The sequence below is a fragment of the Balaenoptera acutorostrata genome, chromosome 12 (assembly GCF_949987535.1).
Source record: "Balaenoptera acutorostrata chromosome 12, mBalAcu1.1, whole genome shotgun sequence".
In the NCBI taxonomy this organism is placed as follows: domain Eukaryota; kingdom Metazoa; phylum Chordata; class Mammalia; order Artiodactyla; family Balaenopteridae; genus Balaenoptera; species Balaenoptera acutorostrata.
In genome coordinates, this window is record NC_080075.1 from 39,311,693 (window position 1) to 39,335,954 (window position 24,262).

The 24,262-nt window shown below is 35.4% G+C and overlaps 1 protein-coding gene across 3 annotated transcripts in view; it reads left to right on the top strand.

The window, feature by feature from the left end:
* Window positions 1–24,262, top strand: part of PELI1 (pellino E3 ubiquitin protein ligase 1) — a 51,549-nt gene that overhangs the window by 13,029 nt on the left and 14,258 nt on the right. The window contains exon 1 of one of the 3 annotated variants that reach the window (XM_057558663.1): window positions 9,071–9,089. The exons of the other annotated variants lie outside the window; for them this stretch is intronic. The gene's annotated coding sequence lies outside the window, so the exon portion shown is untranslated. Of the gene's footprint in view, window positions 1–9,070; window positions 9,090–24,262 lie in introns of those variants that run through there. 3 annotated transcript variants of the gene reach the window in all.

Here is a 24,262-nt window from a genome sequence, read left to right on the forward strand (position 1 = left end):
AATTTTCAGAATGACTTGGGGGCTCAATAGCATGTTGTATCCACATAATATGCTTAAAATCAATAATTTTTATGATTTTGATTAACTATTAGCTCTTTTGAAATTATGTAGTGATTTGTCTGTTTTCAGAAGTCTAAGACATTTCAATTTCCCAAGGAATTTGTCTTTGAATTTTAATTTTATCAGCTGATTTTCAAATAAGAACTTTGATTTTAGCATTATATCTTTGTATTAGATTCTAGATATAGTTGAATCTGCTGAATTTTATAAGCTTTAGTCTCTGACTCTCATTTAACTGTTTAGTAAAAAGCACATCTGGATATTATTTACAGTTTCTATAGAGGATTTACTTCCCCCCTACCCACAATTACTTATTCCTTTTTTCCATTGTTGATTTTTTATTCTTATTCCTTTGCGGCAAAAATTTTTTTTTTATTTTTTATTAAGACAGTATAAAGGCAGAAGATATAAAGTCTTTCATAGTCTTTGAACTTAGCAGGGGGTGGGGGGTTCTTGAGAAGGAGAGTGGATTTTGAAAAACCAGAATCATCTATGGGGAAGAGTCTGTTTTTACCTTGTTTGTGGAACTGAATTCTATGACCTAGTGTATTTATTATTGGAAAACACTTAAAATAGTTGTTATATCAGCTTAGACTGTATTTTGACAGAAAACTCCATTCAAACTGGCTTAAGTAGGGGTGAGCCCGGGGGGCGGGGGAAGGAGATTTATAACAGTTTGTGTAAACTGGTCCAGGATAGGTGTGGCATCAAGAATGGCTCCACCCAAGGCTCAAATAATGTCATCAAGACTCAATTTCTGTATGTTTCTTGGCACTGCTTCCTCAGTGTTAGCTTTGTTCTCCAGCCCTACATAAGCAAAAGATAACTTCAGTCCCTTCAGCCCCTAAATCCTTAGAGTCACGCGTATCTGGAAAGATTAACCATCTTTTTCCTAGAAGTCCCAGCAAAAGTCTCACTGCATCTCATGGGCTCATAGTAGCCCACTTCCCTTGTAGCCAAGGGAATGTGAAGTTTGGATTGTCTGGGACAGAGCCATGTACCCAGCTATCGAGTTTGAGGGTGTAGTCAACTACACCAGACACACATAAACTATATGTATTTACAATAAGGGAATGAAGATATCATTATACCACCAGAAGAGTGAATGTTTTTTGGGCAGTGGAAAATAGATGTATTTTATAGTATCTTTTCCATTTTAAGAGTTAGCACTCAAAGACCAATTTGATTTTTTTTTAATTTAGTATTTAGCGCTAATTTGGAATTTGTATAATTTCACTTCCAAATTACTGTTTAAAGCAATATGTAAATGGGAATTGCTAGACTTTTCACCTCTGAAGAGCTTTGAGAATGTATCAAAATTTAAAATTTGGTGCTATGTTAACAAATACCATACTACTAATTTTCCTATTATCTATGGTAATCCAGTTTGTTGATAGCTAGTTCTTGTGATATAGGGCAGTGTCTTTATGGATTAACATCTTTTTCTAGGTTGACACTTCTTTAATGCCTTAAGCAGACTGGGCTCTTGGACCAAGAACTTCATAAAGAACCATAAAATCGAATATTCTCTCCTGGACACTCAGGGCCTTGGTGAGAGGAGGTGGAGTAAGGGGCGATAAGGGACACTAGTAAAGACATTACATATTGATTTCTATGACTGATTTTAGTCTGAAAATGAAAACTTGGTTCTTACTGAAAAAATAAGATACCCATTGTAGGGTTTTTCTTGCTTTTCAACATCAAAAATATGAAATGAAGTGGCAAATGATATTTACATTTCAGTCTCTAATATAATCATTTAGCTATCTCCTTCTAGTTTTTATGTTACATTAATATGTATATGAATGAGTACATCCATCCCCATAAGGCTTTAACATTCTATAATCTCTAGGAAATTTTAGTTTTTTTCTTTTAAGTTTCTTGATACCCCAGAAATATTTATGCTTTATCCACCAAAATTAAAATGAAGACTCCAAAGGATCTAATGTAAATGTATAATTAACATCATCTTTTCCTTTATTATTAAGTGCTGCAAAATGAGCAAAACACTCTCTTCAGGGAGTTTTCAGCTTTCATAGGAGATAGCACAAGGTCATGCATAACTGTAATGCAAAGCTGGATATAAGGATAAGAGTTCAGGGGATGAGGAAAAATTTCCTGATTGGAAAAGGAATATCAAATGGGTCTTGAAACATTAACAGAATTTTTTTACAGGTAAATAGGGATAACATTAAAAGTTACTGTTTACTGAGCATTTATTATATATTCAGTTTCATTTTTGTCAAAAACGTGTGTTATATATGGCATAGAGAGGCACAGCCATGGCACTTTATACTTGGGAAGAAGTTGGAAAGAATTTGAATTACAATGGATTTAAAAGACACTTGCTTTAAAACTTAAAAGTTGACGTAATGGAGCTTATTGGGGCACATCAACTGGGGAGCTTTCTATTTCAGCCACCACAGTAACTCTTCCTAGTATAAATACTAGTTGAGAATCATTTCTAACAAAAATTACATTGTTTCTCTGTAGGTAATCAATGATTTGAATAAAAACTTAACAGTGCATACATTGCCTTAGGGGGTGCTAAATTAATGTTCTAACATTAGAGTCATTATTAAAGAAATTCCTGTAACGGTATTTGGATCAGCAGTATTACCAATTGCAGACTGTATTCTACATCTTCTAGAATCAGCAATGTATTTATTTATGTGGTTTTTGTATAGGTGTTAGTGCATTTTACAAATATAGGATGGTTTGTTTAAAGTGGATTTTCCACAATACATTGTGACATTAAATGAGTGGTCTTAGAAAATTTATAAGTAGTCTGAATATTTACTGAAGAACATTTTTATAATAAAAAAGGGAGTAATATATTTCATGAGTTATTAAGAATTTGTCTTTTTAAGTCTTAAAAAGAGCAATTAGACAAAGCCTATTCGAATGATTATAATTGCAGTTTATTGAATTATATGAAAAAGAGCCCAAATTAGTTTAAACAAATAAGATCTGAATCTGTGGTATTGTGTGCCTAGTATTTTTTTCATTGAATGTCAGGGGTATATTAAAGTGCCTACATTTATGTTTCTCTACAAAAGATTGTTCTGACAGTAAGTTGAAGTCATTTTCACCATTTATTGCTGTCTAAAAATTTCCCTTGACTTCACATTTTGTTCTGAATGTCTTGGTTTCTTTCCTCCACCTACACAATATTGAAGGCAAGTGAAGCAAGAGTTGCAATATGAATTTGAGAACCCTGGCTTTTCTTTTTCCAAAACAAAATACACCTTTATTATAAGGTTGCTTTTTATTGCTACCAAAAAAAGGGCTTTTTGGCAAGTGTTCAATAAATGTGTGAATAACCTAATTGATTTAGTGGAATGAATAGGAAGCTTTGCTCTTTGTCTTTGTAGATACTTGGCGCGGTAAACACAGTGATAGACCAAGTGCTATATGGTCAAAGGTAAAAACAAAACCAAAAAACTCCGAAGCCCCTCCAAACTTACAGATCCAAATAGCAATTTCTTGTCTATGTCAGGGCCTTCAAAGAGAAAGAGCAATATGTTAATTAAATCTTATTTCTATTATGAAAAATAATCATGTTAACGCACATAAAACTCAGTGCTTTGACAAATGTTAATATGTTAAAATATTCATAGAGGAATTCAATCATTCAATCCTCTTTAAGAATTGTAAGTTGTATGAAATTCAAAGATATGTGTGCAAATTTAAACATACTATATAGTCTGCAATAAAACTCCAGTAAAGGCAGGAAGCATAATTAGGACAAACAATTAAAGATAACAGTAGAAGCAAATTAAGAATTTTTTAATAACTCATTACAGATGTCATATTAGTTCAACTCAGTCTGTAACTCTGGTTAAAAATGAAAAATTTTAGGAAAATTTTGAGGTTGTGTAAAAAAATATATATATATTCTGTAGTGGGAGAGGAAAAAAGAAAGAAGTGGTGGTGGCAATTAAAATGTATACGGTACTTTTTAAAAGTACATTTACAAATCTGATCGCTTAGTTTTAAAAGCATAGACCTGTATAGTGTATAACTTTATTTGCTTATAAGACCATTATATGGTTAAAATAGGAAATCTCAGAAGAATTCTAGGAGGAAAAGGTGTTTTCCCTAATTTTAATGACTCCTTTAAGATAAGAATATTTTTCATTTAATCTTTGTATCTATAACTCCTGGCACAGTACCTGATCCATAGTAGGCCCTTCATAAATGTTTACAGAACTAACCTTAACTTTAGAAATTTCAGGATAGACAGTGTTATTTTTTTGGCCTTGAAAACTGTACTCTCCCCCAACCCCCCAGCACACACACACACCTTTGTATGTCAGTTTTGATACAAATAGGTTTTCAGTTTTGAATGTGAAGAAAACTGATGTTTTTCATCTACCCAATCTTAGCTTGAACTGAAATTACTTAAAAGGGAACTCGATTTAACAGCATTCCTTCTTTTCAGGTATCTGGTGTACAGAATATAGATTCTAAACCATAGGGGTGGGAAGAATCTGGTTTTATCTGAGGTGACTGATGGGAAAAAAGTCAATAAACTAAGGTGGAGAACCAGTTTGAAAAAAGGATCTCTTCCTGTCTAGTGGTCATTCCTAACAAATGTAATTAGAGGGAAGCTAAATTCTGACTTTCAAATGTTAACTGAGGCAACAACCTAGATTTTCCAGGTTAGTTCCAATTTCAGGTACAAAATTACTTTGACAACAAGGAGAAGAACTATGGTTAGCAAAATTGCAGTTGTTGCAGTCAAGGTCTGGTTGGAAATAGAGTTTGAGAAAAACAGTTAAAGCAGCATTAAATGAATATACTTTTAACACGACGAAGTTCCAAAAGGCATCCACTTCCGATTCATCAGTGTTAAAAACCTGACTCACTTAACATTGTTTAAGAAACATTGCTGTGATGCTCATAATCTACTAAAGCATAGTCTCCAAACAAACTTATACAGAATCATACTCTGAAAAGTTTTCAAACCAACTCTTAATGGCTTGAAATTGGATGAGTTTTGTGCTTTTGTTCTCCCATGTTTTATTGTTATTGTTTAATAAATATCAGCAAAAGGGTTATGTAACAACCTGGGCTTTTGCAAGTTAATATGCTTTAAGAGAATGTTTTTTCTGGTCTTGGTAGCCTATCCACTATTGAAAAAATATAGTGTAAAGAGATTTTATCTATTGTCAAGATATAAAGAGGAATCAATAATTGTTGTCATACTTTTTTCTTTATGCTGAACTGACTTTTTTAAACTGAGGTTTTAGATTTTATTGTACAAATATTAAAAATCATAACGGATGAGTGATTTCTTTAGTTTCCTTCCAATCTACCCCAGCCAGCTTCTCATTCTTATAGGTAAACTCATCCTTGGTCAGGTTTGTCCTGGTTCTCAGTACCTAAAAATATGAAAACCATATCCAACATCAAACAGATTCCTTTTGATCAGTTTGGCCTGGCTAGTTTTAAAAAGTTTAATAAGCATCTTTCAGCTTTATATACAGCTTCGTACTTTATTTACATACTTGCCTTCCAGAAACATGTGTGCAACTGATCTCACTTAAAGAGAGAGCCACATTACTAATCTGTTCTTGATCCATCAACCTGAGAAAAAGGAAAGGTACAAATCCTCCCTGTGTGGCTTTCCCTCTGGGAGAAATTGACAATTAACGTACACAAATGCTGAGGGAGCCCACACCAACCTTCTGTATTCATCAATATAGATTTTCATAAATAAACAGTAAAAAATTGTGAGGAGAATCAGTAACTAGAAAAGGAGCCATGCTGCTTGTGTCCTTGTGGGCTTTGTATGGCTTACATCATCCATTTCATCTTAATGAATTGGCATATATTTCCCTCTTCAGATTAACTTCTCTTATATCAGTTTAATCTGTTTGGAAAGATAACTCTTTCTTCGAGATGACTTACCAAGAATCCCCAAAATGAATTTTATGTGTTTACTACAGCCTATATTTTGGGTCAGACTATCCCAACATTCTACCCAAATTTGGCAAAAACCCATTTTACCATAATGTAGTAATAAGCAGACTAAAAAATTTAATTTGACGTAATATGTTCTTTTTATCCTAGACATTGTGGCCAGACATCTTTTGGCCCTGGCTTGATTGATTGGTTGACTTTTGCTGTGTAGAATGGTAGACAGGATGTGTGTTTAGACTCAGATGTCAGCTTTTGCCACTTAGTTTCTAAATGACCTTGAGCAAATTATTTTGCCTGATTTCCTTATCTGTCATAAGACAGTTGTAAAGATTGAGTTTAACAAATGTAAAGTTCTTACCAGCTACATAGTAGGTAATACAAGTTTGTTTTCTTCCTTTTCTGAAAGCTTTATTTAAAGACTTTGGACTAACTCCAGAGTAAAGTTCAATCTCTACCCAGACTCTTAAGGCCCACTATATCAGGCACTTCTTTACCTTTCAGCTCTATCTCATTCAGTTATTAAACATTTATCAATGCTTGCTGATACAGTCACTGAGCTTACAGAAGGTTACATGGTCCCTGATTTCCAGGCTTACTGTTTATTGGTCTCCTAACCAAACCCTTCACTCCTGGGAACCTACCCTTTCCTGAGCACACAATACATTTTTTCCACTTGCCTTTTTTAATCTTGATGCATGTTGTTTCTCCCACCTGAAATGCCTTTTCCCCACTTATCAGAATCTAGACTGTCTCCCAAGGCCCAACTCAAATACCGGTCATTCTATAAAGCTTTCCCTGGGTCCTCTCCACCAAAGTGGTAACACTTTTCTTTGAAGTCTTACCTTATCTGTTGTCTTTTGTTTTAATGTGGTACCTGTCCTTTACTGATTTGGGTTGGACTGACTGATTTACACCTTTTTTTTCATAACTGTAAGTAAATGAGAGGTAGTATAGGGAATCATACCTTTTGCATTAGTTTGCATACTCCTATTGCTTCTGGCATTGTAGTGAATGCTCAATAATATGTTGGATTAGTAATTGCATTATTAGACTCTAGATGTGACTCTAGATGTGAAAGTAAGGAGACCACAGGCCTCAGTTTGAAAATTACTCAAACATCTAAGTTGATTAAAGTGCAAGGAAGCCCATAATTGCTGTTGTTAGTAGAAGAAATCATTAATAAGCATTTAATGGAATCTAGAATGTTGAGAGAAGGGTGGCTCTTCATAATCCTGTTGTGGAGAGATACCATCATCAGTTAATTTTCTAACTGTTTTCATCTATTCAGCCAAATAAGACTATAAGCTGTTTAATACTTTAAATATTTCAATAATACTTCCCTTTATAATAAACTGGTAAACGTTAAGTGTTTTCCTGAGTTGTGTGAGCCATTCTAGTAAATTATGGAGCATGAAGAGGTAGTCATGGGAACCCCCAATTTATAGCAGAATTAAGGGTTGCCTGGGATTTGCAGCTGGCATCTGAAATGGGGCCCTTCTGTAGGACTGAGTCCCTTAACTTGTGGGATCTGAGCTTACTCCAGGTGGATAGTGTCAGAATTGAACTGATTTCTTGGACACCCAGTTGGTGTCAGAGAATTGATGAGTTGGTTGGTGTTAGAGGAAACACCAGTCACTCACACTCGCTGAAGGTGATGTAAGATGTCAGCAAAACCAAACCAAAAAAAAAGCCAAAAAACCTGTGTCTGCAGTTAAAGGTAGATTGAAACAGAATGTGAAATTAGAAATTCCAAGCCTAATTGTGAATTTTGAGATTTCTGGTACAAAAAGCAGTTGGTTTGGGAAAGTCTTCAGCTCTGTTTGTGAAAACTTGTATATCTTGTAGAACGTTCAAATGATTGTTTCCCTCAGTTTCTATGGTTCAGGAAGTAGCAAGTTCAAGATCAGTATTTGAATTCCAGGTGCATGCTAGCATCCAGTGATCTTGAGTTTATGGCGGGTTTTTTTGTTTGTTTTTTTTTTAATGTGGTAATGCTTTCTTTCTCTCTGTTATTATAATAGCTTCATTGAGATGTAATTTATATACCATACAGTTTAACCAACGTAAAATGTATACTTCAGTGGTTTTTAGTATAGTCATGGAGTTGTGCAACCATCATCACAATCAATTTTGGAACATTTTCATCACCTGAAAAAGAAACCCCATAGCATTTAGCCATCACCCCTTCCCAACCCCCCCATCCCAGCCCTAGGCAACCACTAATCATACTTTTCTGTCTCTGGATTTGCCTACTCTGGACATTTCAAATAAATGGAATTGTAATATGTAATCCTTTGTGGTTGCCTTCTTTCACTTAGCATAATGTTTTCAAAGTTCATCCATGCTGTAGCATGCATTAGTATATTATTCCTTTTTATTGCCAAATAACGTTCAGTTGTATGGGTGTGCCACGTTTTATTTATCCATTCATCAGTTGATGGACATTTGGGTTGTTTCCACTTCTTGGCTATTAAGAATAATACTACTGTGAACATTCGTGCACAAGTCTTTGGACATATGTTTTCATTTCTCTTGAATATATACCTAGGAGTGGAATTCCTGGGTCATATGATAACCTTGTGTTTAATCTCTTGAGGAATTGCCAGACTGTTTTCCAAAGTGACTGCACTTTTTACTTTCCTACCAGCAGTGATTTTGATTTTGATTTTGATTTTGAATTTTCCACATCCTCGACAATATTTCTTTTATGGATGATAGCTGTCCTAGTGGGTGTGAAATGGTATCTCATTATGGTTTTGATTTACCTTTCCCTAATGGCTATTGATGTTGAGCATTTTTTTTTTCCTGTAGTCATTGGTCATTTGTATGTCTTTGGAGAAATCTTTTTCAGATTCCCTTACCAAATTTTAGTTGGATTATTTATATTTTTATTATTTAATTACAAGAGTTCTTTATATATCTGTACCTGGATATAGATATGTATACCATTCTGTGGGTTATCTAATGCAGTGCTTTTGATATCTAGATTTCTTTGGTTTGTTTAGGGAGACTTCCAGGTTAGCAAAGCCGACAAAGTGGGAGTGTGACCAGTTCTGGGAGGCATGACCCATCTGGTGAGCAAAAAGAAACAAATCTCCATGGTATGCACATTATCAAACTTTTATTTGTCTAATTTTCAGCTTTTTCTTTGTGGTATAAAGTAACAATACACAGCAAAAAATAGAGCTAAAGGTAAATACTTGGCCATCTCATGTGATTATACTATGGTACAAGGTATGAGTTACTTGTTAGCTGACTGCTCTGTTCTTAAGTGTTTGTGGTATTGCCTCCAAAACTAATGAAACAACCTAACAGAAGTCAAAAGATCTATTAGCTGGCTCCACTACTTAGTCCTATGACTTAATCAAATACCTTACCCTCTCTGGTTGTAGATTTCCCTCATCTATAAAATGAGGGAATTGAAAATTGAGTAAGCTGATAGGATATTCGTTAGGGTTCTTTCCAGCTTTAATATGTGGTTATATGATACAGTAATACCAGTGACGTTTTTCTTCTTCTTCTTCCTGCCCCTAAACAAGGAAGACATGCCTTGTTGAAAAATCTTAGGCCCCAAATACCTTTTCCTCAAAAGGATGAGAGTTAAATGCATTTGGCAAGTAAAAAACCGGGCACATGTAGATATTCAGTAAACGCTTATTGTGGAATAGCCAAGGCCATCTATGTGAATTTGCCTTATGGGTTAGAGGAACATGACATAGCTGTTACCGGTGAGGTGGAACTAAAGGATGAAATAATGTATAAGCCTGCTGTGGGTGTGGCTAGACGTAAAGGGACTAGGAGGAATGAGTCCTTGATTGCATCCTCAGAAGTATTCGGAGATCATTAGGGGAGAAGCAAGCTCTCAGAGAGGTCAGTTGTGTCCAAAGGTAAAATCAAAACCTAAACTACAACACATAAGAAAAACAGGACGTGAGAAAAGAAACATCTGAAAAAGGCATAGAAATTGTGAGGTAAGTACACTTTGTTTTGTTTAGTTTTCTTCTGGATTGATTTTTTTAAGTTTTCAGGGTACTGAAAGTTTTTTCTTGGTCTCTGAGCCCAACTGAGATAAGTGCCAGAAGTTCAGATATTGTAGGTGAAGACAAGGAAGTTTGACACCTGTATGCCAAGGCAGATATGGAAGAAGAGTGGGGGAAAGGTCATTGAGATTAAGGTCCATCTGCCAGAGTTTGGTAACTTTGATTCCTACCAGCCGACAAAGCTACTTAATGTTTTATTTTTGTATTTGACTGGCTTCCATGATGTTATTTAATCAGACATCATTGTAAATAAATCGCATGTGAAAAGAAAAAAGAAAAAGAAAAACAGGTAACTAGTCAATTCAAATTGGGAAAGAAAAGCTTAAAAATTTAATTCTAGCCCTTTTCCCTTATGAATATGGGTCTTTGTCCCATTTAAAAATTGCTCATCATACTCACTTAGTAAATAGGGAGGTTTTGTCCTTAATGTCTTCTTAGAGCTCTTTAAGAAAAATATATGCCTTCAGGAGATTATTTGATATAAACACAGAGCTTGAAATATGTAAGGAATTTTTATACTCTCAGTGCTCTATTTTTAATCATTAAGGTAAGTCATTATGATAGTATATGAGCTATTGATATATTGACTGCCTTAGGAGCTGAGCAGGAAATACACTCCCAAAATTAAGAGGTCAGTATATTGGTCTAAAGAATGGCAGGTCCTCAGGTTTTGTTGTGGAATCAAGTTTAAGGCATAGTCAATAACAACTACATTCTGTTTAGTATAAGTATTGGACCTGTCATGTCCGGCTTCTTGAGCAGTTTCATCAGCCTAGAAGCACATGACAGGGCAGGATCACCAAATAGCAAAATGTTAGAATATGCCCAGATCATTTTTACAAATAGGTTTCCTGAACTGAACATGTATCTACATTGGACAAAAGCAGACTACCTGAGCAGATTTACTTTACAGTAACCTAAGTGGGCCTGCTGCCAGCAGAATGAGCAAAAGAAACAGTATGCAGATTTACACAAGAATAGCTTCAGGGGATGTGACACAGTTATGGAATGCTGGGTAGCAACAGAAGTAGACTTGTAGCTATAAGCTAGAAGAGGGTTCATTTTGTGACAAGATATTATTAGACCTAGGGCTACCAAAAGTATTTTTGTGTAAGAGCATACGCCCCCTAGACTCAAGCTGAACAACACTTTAGTGGGTGAAGAGTATAGATGGTTTGCATATGCAGCTTATTAAACAGGTATGGAGCAGAATTTGCTCTTGTGACTTAATTTAGCATGCTTAAAAAAATCTTAAATGTAATTAAGCACAAAACAGGTTCACCTTTGGCTGTGTAGAGGAATATACAAGTTACATGTATAACCCTTCACCATAAGGAAACACATTTCTTAAGAAAAGGTACAGGGGGAAATCAATTTTCACTGCAAAGTAAAGGAGCTGTTGCAGTGGAGGATTGCTGGACTGAATGTCAATATTATGACATAGTATAAGTGTGTTTCATGTTTGGTAATTGCAATCATTGTTGCTTTTGTTGTGGTCATCCATGTACAATGCTTGGTGTCAGTCTATCTATCTCTTGTAAAAATAAAATACAGTGTGTGTGTGTGGAAAAAAAAAAAAAAAAAGAAAAGGTACAGGGGAATTTGGAGAAGCAGGCAGTAACTCCTCAAATGAAGCTTATGAGTAGGACGATCTAAAAGCAGCTGAAGTCAGTAAGTCAGGTGCCTTCAGTAGCTATTTGGTGAAACTTGTACAATCCCAACTCCCTCTGGGTACTGCTATCATTTCTCCATGTTTATGAACACCCAGTGAATCTATTTTAAAGTATAAAGCTGGAAATAGACAAGCATGGTCAATTAAAAATATGATTGAATGTTCACCTGTTCTTATGCCTGGGATCATGTGGTTTTTTATAACAAGGCCAAAAAAATCTGCTTCATTTGATAGTTCTAAAAGGGTACTCTTTCTTTACATATGAGTGGTATTGATTCTTCTGTTTTTTTTAAATGGAGTGTTTCTTAACAGATTGAGTATTATACTAAATCTGTTAAAATAGGCTATTATTCTTATCATGAAAACGTAATTCAGTATCTTAGTTATATTTCCGACATTTTTAGAGAGCATTTATGTAGTTCAGTCAGCCTTTTAAGAAATAGAATACTCCCTTTTGAGGTACCTTATTCCATAACTTGAAATTCAGCCAGTGTTAAAAATTGTTCCGTGCTTTCCTCTTACTTCCGTTTCTTCCCTTTTGGGACACAGACTTCCTTAGGGAGGAGGGAGGAGAAGTGAATTCTGAATTCAGCCAATAGAATCTAGAATTACATAGTGTTTACCTATTTTGCATAACACAGGCCCACCCACACATATTATGAAGGTGCTTAAGTGAAAACACTGAGCAGACTGCTATTCTGTGTGTGATTCCAAGGGTAATTGGAAGATGCTTTAGTACTATCTGGATTTTATCCTCTGGTGAGAAGGTTGTTTATCTAACTTGTGATAATAGCGATGGAATAAAGAGGTAGGTGTTCTGTGGCTTAATTTTAAGTGTCACATTGTCAGTGCTTCGGGTTAAAGGTAGGGTTGTTAAAGGAATGATTTGAATTATCAGATGGTTTTATTTAATTTTTTCACATTTTTTTCACATTCAGTTTTAGAAGTATGTTATGTATAAATTATATTTCCTTCCCTCTTAGAAAAAGGGTTGAATAAATCTCAGGCTCCAAGGATTTTGTGTTTTTAGGGAGGTTTATACTATTAATCTTAACCTCTTATTAGTCTTAAAGAAAGCATAAGACAAATAACTACAGGGCTTTATTGCCTTTTGACTGTTGGTCAGCAGAAAACTGAAAACTCTTCATTTGCAGTATTTTTCCAATCCAAGCCACAGTATTTAGTTTTTAACATGCTTTGGAACTCAGTGTTGTCCATTGTTTTCTTTTGAATTATTAAATTTGAGAATTACGTTGCTCTCTGAAGGAAATTGTTTGGTAGCCAGAATGATGGTGCTGTCATTGTACTTTGGTTAGCTGTTGACAGCTTATTCAGAATCTAGTTTTTTGACCATAAATCTCCTGAGGTCCTCTCAAAGAGATCTAGGCCTTTGAGATAACTACAGTTTACTATTTAAACATTTTTATAAGTTAGGGAAAATTTATAAAGAATTTTTGTAAATATTGAGTCTTGCTTTATAAGAATTTTAGGTTATGTCTCTACCTGAATGTTTTGTTGTTCTTCTCTGATGTGGTAGGAAGAGATTTAATAATTTTATATCTGATGATTGATTGAGGGGGGGGCGGCGAGTAAGGCTCTTTCTGCTAAAAGATGAACAGTTATAAGTTCCCAGCAGTGTTCTTTTCTGAAGCATTTTATTTTCATTAAAAGAAAAGATATAACTAAGGTTTTTTAAATTGAAAATTCATGAAAAAACAATGTTTGCTAGAATACTGACATGCTGCCCAGTAATGTGTGTTCATTTTTTATCAAATTTTCTAATCTATTCGTGAAGGGGAAGTATCACTCTCTTGTGTATGTATACAACAAGTCAGCAACCAGAAGAGTTGCAAATTAGGAGGAAAAATTGATCATAATAAGTTACCTAATCGGGGTATTTGTAATGTGATACTATAACAGTAATCAGAGTAGAAAGAGGAAATTTGTAGAAATATCCAAGCTATATGTATGTATTATTTTCCTAATAAAGAGTTAAATAGGAATACCATACTGAGTGATTTAAAATATTCACTCTGCTAAAAAATAGATGTTCTTAGCCTCCCACACACAATGTCTCTAAATTACTGCTATAAAAATTTATGGGGAAAACATTATGGTTTGGTCAGAGAAAGATCAGCTGCTGTTACTTTTGAGAACTTTTCATGAACCAAAGAAAAATTAAAACTCATAACATGAAACTCTTGTTCATTAGTGAGATTATAATAGTTGTCATCTTTTAACAATGACTTCTCTCTATGGGTAGCTGATTTTACTGTTAGAAAAAATATTGGAGATTCATTTGTAATTTGAATTTTCAACTACATTTCTCTTTTCCTACTCCTTTTTGATAGAGCTTATGGAATTGTGAAACTATAAAAGAGTTAAAGTTAACTTCCCTGTAAGAGCAAGAAATACATGTACTAAATCTTATCTGATTTAGATGTAGTTTTTTCCACTATTGAGAATCAATCATTTGTATAGCATTCAACCTTGAAACTAATTGCAGTGATCTTTGAGGCTTTTGAATATATTTCAGGGTGTGTTATTATTATGAGCAGTAGAAGATTAGAACTTGCTACATGGTATCAAAGTTACCTACAAAGAACTGATTATAAACATTTGTTTAGATACTGAGAAATTAAGATGCATCTCTGAGGAAATAATTAAATATTAAGTGATGAGGCAGCATCACCATAAATTAACAGTTATTATCAAGACCAACTTTGTATGCCTAACTAAATACATTTAACAAATACTTGATTTTTTTTTTTAACATGGCATTAGAACCTTGAAAATCACTGGTTTAACTTTCACAGTTTGAATAATTTTAAGAGACTCAAAATTCTATGACTTGGATATTTTGTGAGCGAATCAAGCAGATGACCCAACATACAAATCTCCGTGCAGCTTTGTTGTTCGCATTCAGTTCTGGTGACAAATCCTATGAGGTGTGGAAAATATTACCCCCATTTTTAAAATTTATTTATTTATTTTTGCTGTGTTGGGTCTTCGTTTCTGTGCAAGGGCTTTCTCCAGTTGCGGCAAGCGGGGGCGACTCCTCATCGCGGTGCACGGGCCTCCCACTATCGCGGCCTCCCCCACTGCGGAGCACAGGCTCCAGACGCACAGGCTCAGCAGTTGTGGCTCACGGGCCTAGTTGCTCCGCGGCACGTGGGATCCTCCCAGACCAGGGCTCGAACCCGTGTCCCCCGCACCGGCAGGCAGACTCCCAACCACTGCGCCACCAGGGAAGCCCCTACCCCCATTTTTTAGATGGAAGATTATGTGTTATAGGACTGGTTTGTAGGTTTGAGAATTCGTGAAGGACCATGGATATAGCCCTCATGACTGTCAAGGGCCAGAGTTCTCAGGGTTGGCCCTAGGCAGTCATAGCTTAGTCCTTCACAAGTCTCTCTTCTAGTTTGAAGAAAACAGTATCATAATGAAATAATTAGTGAATAATTCAGGAAAGTATTTGACTTTTTATTTCTTTAAAATAAAATTTTCAAAATTTTATTTTAAATGAAATCTGTCAAAATTACCCAGGGCTGATGCTTCCCAGCTCTTCTTTCTTCCAGCTCCCCTTTCTATTCCCTTTTATACACTCTTTAAGACCAGGATTAATGTGTGTAGGTGGCTAGAACTCAAATTCAAATACTGTTAGAGGTTTCAGTGTAGAGCATTAATTCAGAAGCTATGATATAATTCCATATACAAAGTGTTTTCTAATGATGCCACCTAGAGCATTCAATAGTAAATTGCCCTTATGTCGTAACTTTTTAAAAAAGAAAAACCTGTGAAGCATGATTCTGCCAAATTCAGATCAGTATGCATCACTTTTGTTCAGGTATCACTCAGTCCAGTGAGTGTCCACACTTTTTTTTTTTTTTTTTTTTAATTTTTATTTATTTATTTATTTATTTATTTATGGCTGTTTTGGGTCTTCGTTTCTGTGCGAGGGCTTTTCTCTAGTTGTGGCAAGTGGGGGCCACTCTTCATCGCGCTGCGCGGGCCTCTCACTATCGCGGCCTCTCTTGTTGTGGAGCACAGGCTCCAGACGTGCAGGCTCAGTAATTGTGGCTCACGGGCCTAGTTGCTCCGCGGCATGTGGGATCCTCCCAGACCAGGGCTCGAACCCGTGTCCCCTGCATTGGCAGGCAGATTCTCAACCACTGCGCCACCAGGGAAGCCCGAGTGTCCACACTTTTGTAGTAACAACTTTATTCACCAAAGAGGCTGTGGATGGGACAGTTACACATCAGAGAAAGGACATGAGACCAGACACTGTGACTTGACAGGGCCAGCATAAATGGAAATCTTGAACCTTTAGGTTGTGGGAGGGCTGAAAGGAAGCAGACTTTGAATCATGAATTCATTTTTTTAATTAAATTTTTTGTTTTTAAATTTTTATTAAATTTGGAGGGCTATTTTGTTTTCTATTTTTATTGTCTTTTTAAAAAATTTTTATTTTGAAATAATGTTAGCCTTACAGAAAAATTGGAAAAATAATGCAGTGAGTTTACATAATACCCTTTACTCAGCTTCCTCTAATGTTGACAATCTATATAACCAGGGTATATTTATCAAAACCAGGAAATTAACATTGGTACAATATTGTTCACTAAACTATAGGACGTATTCAAATGCCAGTTTTCCACTAATGTCCTTTTTCTGTTCCAGGATCCAATTCCTGATCCCATATCCCATGTAGTTGTTGCATCTCCTTAATCTCCAATCTGGGAGTTTCTTAGTCTTCCCTTGTTTTTCATGACCGTGGCACTTTGAGTACTGATAGTTATTTTGTAGACTGTCTGTCAATTTGCGTTCGTCTCATGTGTTCTCCTGATTAGATCTAGGTTATACATTTTTTGGCAACATAACCACCGAAGTGATGTGGCTTTAGTGCATCATAATCAGGGAATACATGCTATCAAAATGTTTTATTACAGATAACGTTAACCTTGATCAGTTAGTTAACATGGTGTCTCCCAGGTTTCTCCCACTGTGAAGTTACTGTTTTCTCCTTTATAATTAATAAGCATATTGGGGGAGGTACTTTGAGGCTATTGTTACTGCCTTTTTAAAATGCGTGTAATTTGGTCAGCGTTTTAATAAAAATAAGGACTAGAGAAAACCCAGATTATTCTAGAGTAATCTAACTGTCCAAAAATAATCATTGCACAATACTATTTGTGGAACATGGACTCCATATTCCATTTTTAATTTCATAGGTTGGTATAGATTTCAAGTGGTTGGGAAAAATCTATTTTATTCATTTTTTTCAAATTTAAATTTTATCCAAGGGACTTTTAAACTCAGCTTTAAAATTGAATTACTAAGAAAATTTAAATAGTCAATATTATAGAAGTTTATCTCATATTAGGACTATACCATTTATGTAAACTCTCACTCTTTAATACATTATAGTAGGAAAAGAGTTGGGGGCTTTTCTTGTTGTTTAGTTTCCCAATGTAGTTCTTTCCTCCCCACCCCCCATGAACTTTTCATTTTATTTTATTTTATTTTTTTTAAACATCTTTATTGAAGTATAATTGCTTTACAATGGTGTGTTAGTTTCTGCTTTAAAACAAAGTGGATCAGTTATACATATACATATGTTCCCATATCTCTTCCCTCTTGCATCTCCCTCCCTCCCACCCTCCCTATCCCACCCCTCTAGGTGGTCACAAAGCACCGAGCTGATCTCCCTGTGCTATGCAGCTGCTTCCCACTAGCTATCTATTTTACATTTGGTAGTGTATATATGTCCATGACACTCTCTCACCCTGTCACATCTCACCCCTCCCCATCCCCATATCCTCAAGTCCATTCTTTAGTAGGTCTGTGTCTTTATTCCCATCTTGCCACTAGGTTCTTCATGTCCTTTTTTTTTTTTTCCTTAGATTCCATATATATGTGTTAGCATACTGTATTTGTTTTTCTCTTTCTGACTTACTTCACTCTGTATGACAGACTCTAACTCCATCCACCTCATTACAAATACCTCCACTTCATTTCTTTTTATGGCTGAGTAATATTCCATTGTATATATGTGCCACATCTTCTTTAATTTTATTTATTTGGTTGCACTGTGTCTTAGTTGCAACAGGTGGGCTCCTTAGTTGCAGCTCGCCGGCTCCTTAGTTGTGGCATGCGAACTCTTAGTTGCGGCATGCTTGTAGGATCTAGTTCCCTGACCAGGGATTGAACCCAGTCCCTCTGCATTTGGAGCGTGGAGTCTTAACCACTGCTCTTTTTTTTTTTTTTTTTTTTTTTTTTTACTTTTCATTTTAAACTCAGTTGTTTCCACAGTTCCAGAGTACTAGCTAGAGTTTGAGTTGTAACCTTGGTTTTCTTATCTATTAAACAAGGAATATAATAGTTCCTACCTCATAAGGTTGTTCTGGCATTAAATCAGTTGATACACGTAAAGTATTTAGAACAGTGCTTGGCACGGAGACAGAACCCAGGAAGTGTTGGACACTATGAAAAAAGGGTAGCACAAGCATGAGTTGCCTGCCGGTGTTGGATGCTGACTTTAGAAAAACTATAGAATTTCCAACGAGTATACTTTTATCAGATGTTTTATGTTCCAAGTAGCTATCTAATCCCACTGAATTTGCTGCATTCTGCAGAATTTTCTTTGCGACTTTAGTGGTTAAATCTAGGGGAATTTCTAGTCTTGCTTTCTGAGAAGTATATTATCATTTTAGGAACTTTGGTAGTCTAAAAGAGTTGAATACAGGCCAAGCATGGGCAGAGACAGTAAAAATGTTTGAGTCCTTAGTTGTGTCTTTTAAAATACATTTTCTAGATGTGGGGAATTAAGTGATCATTTTGGAGTAGGGTGGCAAGGTTGTATTTAAACCCCCTTCCCCCAGTCAGGAATACTGCCCTGCACTTTTCTCTTGGCTGTCACTTTTCTGGGGGTGCATGAAGGCTTCTGTCCCTAGGCTATCTGGACTCTCTTCTAATACATGTTTTTTTCTTCCTGGTGGTGCCAGGAATTTATCTTAGTGTAATACCCTGCTTTTCCCCTTGGGTTCCTTTCTCCCCTCCTCATTTTTAAAATAAGCGTGCAAAGTCCACTATTTACTGATGTTTTTATTGTTGGTCACTACCAGGAAGCAGGGTTGACAAATACAGTGAGCACTGAGGAAGTGACAAAGTTTCAAATCTCAAAAAGCCCTAGTCATAATTGCATAGTTGTGACTAGTGTATGCTGGAGTATAACTTGTCTAGAGTTTATTATACTTTTTAATCTCTCTCCTAAATGGCCCCATAATAGGGTCTCTTACTCTTATTTAGGAGTCAGCCCCACCCAACCTTGTTTGGGGTGTGATTAGTGGTATCAAAAAACCTGGACTACTTAACTTGTAGGAGTGTCAGTCTTCCCATTTATCAAATGGGGATAAATGATTATACTTGGTATAGTTGTGATAGAAATTAAATGAGTTAATGTATGTTTAATTAATACACGGGTTTCAGCCAGCTCTGCCAAATATTACCTGTGTGGCCTTGAACCAGTCATTGGCCCTTCTGACTGACAACTTCTGTTCCCTATCTGGAAAATGGAGTTAATAAGACTTTCCTACCTAATTCACATGGCTATTGTGAAGGTCAAATAAAATAATCTTATGAGAAAGCACTTTGCTAATTAACATTCTGTGCAAGTACAAAATAGACCTTAATCTAAGTTTGATTCAGATTGATACGCCTTTTGATTTAAAAGCATTCCCCTATGCTTTCCAAAGCCTACTTCTAGTTTCTCTAGGTATGGGTCCCCTAGGTCAAGAAGATATTTCCTTATCTGGCCTCCACAGATTAGCCTTTCTCTAAATGTCAGGCTACCCAGCACTGGCCTTATAGCTACTTCTTTGGCCAGTCCCTTCAACCACTTGAGAGAGGTTGCTACAATACTAAAATATTTTAAATGCACAGAAATATTAATAATTAATCGCCATCAAGGTAAGATGATAGTTCTCCCATTCTCACTCCCAGCCACTCTTATCAAGTCTAATAAAATACTGAAACTGCAGCTTCAAAGCCATTGCCTTCACTATCACAAGGCTTAGTAATAACCTTTTAAGACATCAGTATGATTATGGTAGTAAGCAAATGTTTGTTAAATACCTTGATATGTGCCAAGCATTATACCAAAAGTATGGGAAATTTCTCTCTGAAAAAAATTGTTATCCCATTTGTTCTCAGTGGCTCTGAGGGTGAAGAAGGATGGGGAGGAAGTTAGGGGATGGAGTGTGGGAAGGTGAGACATTTTTGATATTACAACCAGGGGTGCTGCTGAACTTCTTAAAATGCACAGGCCAGCCCCCTGCCCCCGTGTCAAAATGTCAGTAGTGCCAAGGCTGAGAAACCCTAGTTTAGAGGAACAAATACTATCTGTGGGAAAGATGTTCGTTGCTTTCCCATCAGGATGAAAATACGTTATCCCTGTAGCTGATAGAATATCAGCATGTCATTTGGCCACCTTAAAGGGGGAGGCTGGGAGTTTGTCCAGGGGGTGCCCTGTATCCTGAGAAGGGGAACATGGCCTTAACTTCCTTCAGTGCTATATTCAGAAGCCAGAAGACACCGACAGAAAGTAAAGTAGTAATGTAACCTCATACTCCTACAGCTGACACCATTATTTCTCCTATTCCTCCTCTCCTTTTATGGAAAATGCTGCTTATTAATCCTGCTGATTGTGAAAGAAGGAAGGTGATTAATTTTTCACTCTTATCAAGCAGCTGCTATAAGTTTACCTCCCTCCAATCATCAGCTAAATTGGTTTCATAAAATGGCTCTACCACAAATATAAGAAAACAGTTCCTTCTGTTTGAGTCATCCTTTTGAAATCAACCACAGGAGAACTCTAGTGTAGATGGAAATCTGTTTCATCAGAGATAATATATGCAATCCACATTATATTTTTCACCATAAAGAAGCTTTGTAACATTTTCATGTTTTAAAACATTTTCCTTTTTTTCCCAGCACCTCTTATGCCTACTCACTTGCCCGCCAAAATAGGAGTGTTCAAAAGATTATGTAAACATCTTCCTAAGATCTGTTTTGTCCCTTGCTTAGTGTTTCTTTTGCTTCTTTTTATTTTTCAGGACAGGAATCTTGTACTTGTGTTTAGTATGTAGTAAGCAAGCAAAAAGGCTGTGTGCAATGTACAAAAAAAAAAGAAAAGAAAGTGTTATGTTGAGGGAGCAATTTGGACAAAGATTGGTTTCCCAGTTTTCCTTCTTAAGGTAAAACTGACAATTACGTATTATAGAGTCTTTCCTTTGCAAAGACTTGATAAGAAAACAATTGTATTTCACTGGCCTTTAAAGAACAAATGATTAGAATGTTGTATCAGTCAAATTAATGAGACTATTTCTAAGAAATATATTTTTTATGGCTAATTATTCGTGTTTTCCTTGCCCACACAAAAAACAACACTATTCCAGAATATATTTCTTTTAAAAATTTGTTTAACTTGGGAAGGTTCCTGCTGATGAGAACAGCATGCTTAGTTTTCAAGGATCAAGCAAAGCTTCAAAGTAATAGATATTATAGAAAACAGCCTTATTAATATCTTAGCAAGGTTTTCTTTATCATTTTTTTCGAGTCTCATGTAGAATTAATGGTGCTATTTCATATTCTTTGTGCTAGATCACCTTGGGATAGGACTGAATATATGGGGTCAGACCAACTAACTTAATTGAATACCAACAGGTGGGGCCTGTGATTGAGGCATTAGAATATAAATACTTTATGTACATACCCATTTCATGTTCTCAGGAGCATGACTTCAGGAATTGATTTTGAAGAATTCTGTATATTATTCAGATTTCAAAACACAGAGATTATATGAAGAGAGTGAATGCAAGAGCACTATCTAGCTGCTGGGCTTTAGGATTATACATAACCAGTACTACTAAAGTATTTTATTACAGATTTTAGATTATTAGATACAGAAATAGAAGCCAAGTTTGTGTTCCTGTGATTGAAATTTTGATATCACTGATAAAATACCCCAATTCAGACCTTCTAAGGGACCTAACCAGAGTAAGAATAATTGGGAATATGTTGTTTTTCTTGGCTCATTTGGCCAGCGGTTCTAGAAGGTATAGAATGGTGAGCATATGCCAGCCCTACTCTACTAATTCCTTGTCAAAGCTAAAATTTGTTCCTTTTGCTATAGAGGCAATAGGACTAAATCTATAGTGCCATGTGCACATTACTTGTAAATTCTTATGTTAGGACCAGATGGTCTCTTATATATTACCACCTCCAAAATTATCTTCATTTTACTTTAGTCCCTTCATCTTTAGAGTTGAGGAAACAGATTACTTTGTTCAAAGAGAGAGCTAGAACTGGAACATAGGCTAATACTTGCTAGCCATGCTTTAAACTAATATCAGCCAAATATGGACATTCATGTATCATTTTCAGATTTTTGCCATATATGTGTACTTACTAATCCTATTAATACTATTGAAATAGACTTCTTTAAGTTCTTTTTAAGGAAATGTTTTGCTACTATAAATGAAAACCCCCCACTTCCTAAAAATAGAAAGTAATTCTAAAAAGGAATCTGAATCAAGACAAAGCAGTGTTATTAAAACTTAATTTAAATTTTCAATTTAATTAATACTTGTTATTAAAATTTTAATTCTTGCTGTTCTCGGTCAGAAGTGTGTCAAAGCAGTGTTTTCATGTTTGACGGCAGTACCTTAATTGTCTAAGAAGACCACATTTTAAAACCTCTAGTTAAGCTTCTGCTTAGCTTTTTAAAATGGAATGCTTCTTTAGGGGAGAAAAGATATGGATACATATTCATAAAATAAAGTATGATACAGTGTAGATTAGATGGTCTTGTTATATGGAACTAAATTGTTTTTTAGTTAATTTTTCTTAAAACTTTTACATTTTTACATTGAAGGATTTAGTTAGCTTCACATCAGTTTCTTTTTCTAAATGGGGTATTTGATCAGTATAGTTTATTTTACTTAAATGAACATTTCTGCACAAACCTAATGTCTCATAATTATGGTGCTATACCTATATATCGATTTCTGTAAACTTTGAACAATTTAATATATTAAAATCTGGTCATCAAAAGCAAATTCATCTCGGGAGATGAGAAGATTTTATAGCATATTTGAAGGAAATGTTTTTCTTAAAATAGTTCTTTACGAATGTTTCATTTCTTTAATTTTGTAAGCAATTTTAAAATTTACCAACAAAAAAGTTAGTGTGTTTGTCTGGATTGCTGGTCTAAATGTGTATGTCAGTTACAAGCGAATAAAAGGGCATCAAAAAAGCTAAGCCTTGTTTTTTTACTTGTTCTTATTCATTGGGCTACAAATATTCTGTGTTGCCTTCTCTCCAGAAGTGTTGCTGTACAAGCATATTTTACTGTAATGTAGAAAAAGGCAAGTAGGCATTTTTCATTCATGAGTTGCCTATGAAACCAGTTAGTGGAAGGATAAAACCAAGAGACTTTCATGGGTTAGCTAGAAAAGTTTTCTTGTGAAACCTTCATAACAGGGCTATCAGGAAGACCAGGGGGAGAATAGATATAGGAAGTACCTGGTCCCATTAAACTTCTGATAAAATAGACATCGTAGTATTGTGGGGATTATTTATTGTAGTGATTCTTCTAGCTTATCAGAAGTGCTAGTCTTTTGTTTTTCATACATGTGTCAAATTTACATTTTTAATTAAACTTTTTATTTTGAGATAATTGTAGATTCACATGCAGTTGTTAAGAAATAATACAGAGAGAGAGAGAGATCCTTTGTACCCTTTACACAGTTCCCTCCAATGGTAATAGTTGCAAAACTATATAGTACACTATCACAGTCAGAATATTGACATTGATAAGGATACAGAACATTTCCATCACCACTGTGGTTCTTTACTGTTGCCTTTTTGTAGCCACGCCCACTTCCCTCCTACTCCCACCCCCTCCTTAACCTGTGGCAACCACTTACCTGTTTTCTGTTTCCATAATTTTGTCATTTCAAGAATGTTATATAAATGGAATCATACGTAACCTTTTGAGCTTAGATTTTTATACTCAGCATAATTCTCTAGAGAGTTGTCCATGTTGTTTCATGTACCAATAGTTTGTTCCTTTTTCTTGCTGAGTACTATTCCATAGTATGGGTGTACCACAGTTTAATCATCCACTCAGTAAAGAACATCCAATTGATGTTGATTCCAATTTTTGGCTATTACAAACAAAGCTGTTATAAACATTTATGTACGAGTTTTGTGTGGACATAAGTCTTGATTTCTTTGCGAGAAATGCCCAGGAGTACAATATATGTATTGCCCTAAATAATTGTCTTAAATATTTCCTTTACATACATTTGGAACTACATAGGACAGTGTTAAAATTTTTGCTTTGACCTTCAGACCTAATGCAGAAGATTCAAGAAAAGGAAAGCTTATTTACCCATATTTTTTTTTTTTTTTAATGAGGATCTTGAATCAGATGCGTATGTTTGATTGATTGATTGATTGATTGATTTTGGCTGTGTTGGGTCTTCGTTTCTGTGCGAGG